The sequence below is a fragment of the Penaeus monodon genome, chromosome 15 (assembly GCF_015228065.2).
Source record: "Penaeus monodon isolate SGIC_2016 chromosome 15, NSTDA_Pmon_1, whole genome shotgun sequence".
Classification (NCBI taxonomy): domain Eukaryota; kingdom Metazoa; phylum Arthropoda; class Malacostraca; order Decapoda; family Penaeidae; genus Penaeus; species Penaeus monodon.
In genome coordinates this window covers 48,051,348-48,051,684 of record NC_051400.1, presented here as the reverse complement: position 1 = coordinate 48,051,684, position 337 = coordinate 48,051,348, and positions in this window count along the sequence as shown.

Sequence of the window (337 nt, the reverse complement as noted above, 5' to 3'; positions counted from 1 at the left end):
AACTGTGTTGTCTTTACGTTCAATCATCACGTCAAAAACACCTCCCGCCTTTTTTGGCTTTCCATTTTGTTATTACGACAAATATTTTCTTACTTATCCTTGCTTGTGCATTTGTTTCGCTTGACCATCCGGGGAAAACATTTTTCTATCAGTTTTACGCAGGAGTTTAAACTTCTTGAAGGTTTTGGGCGACCCTGGATCCCGTGTCCCGAAAGTCGAATTGTTGAGCTGTGTTCGAAAACTTACCGAAAGGCTTCGATTCTCTTAGAAAGTCGCGTCTTGTCGTATTCAAAAGAATTTTGCTGGAACGTCTGCCTGTGATTGAAAAGCTCGACGT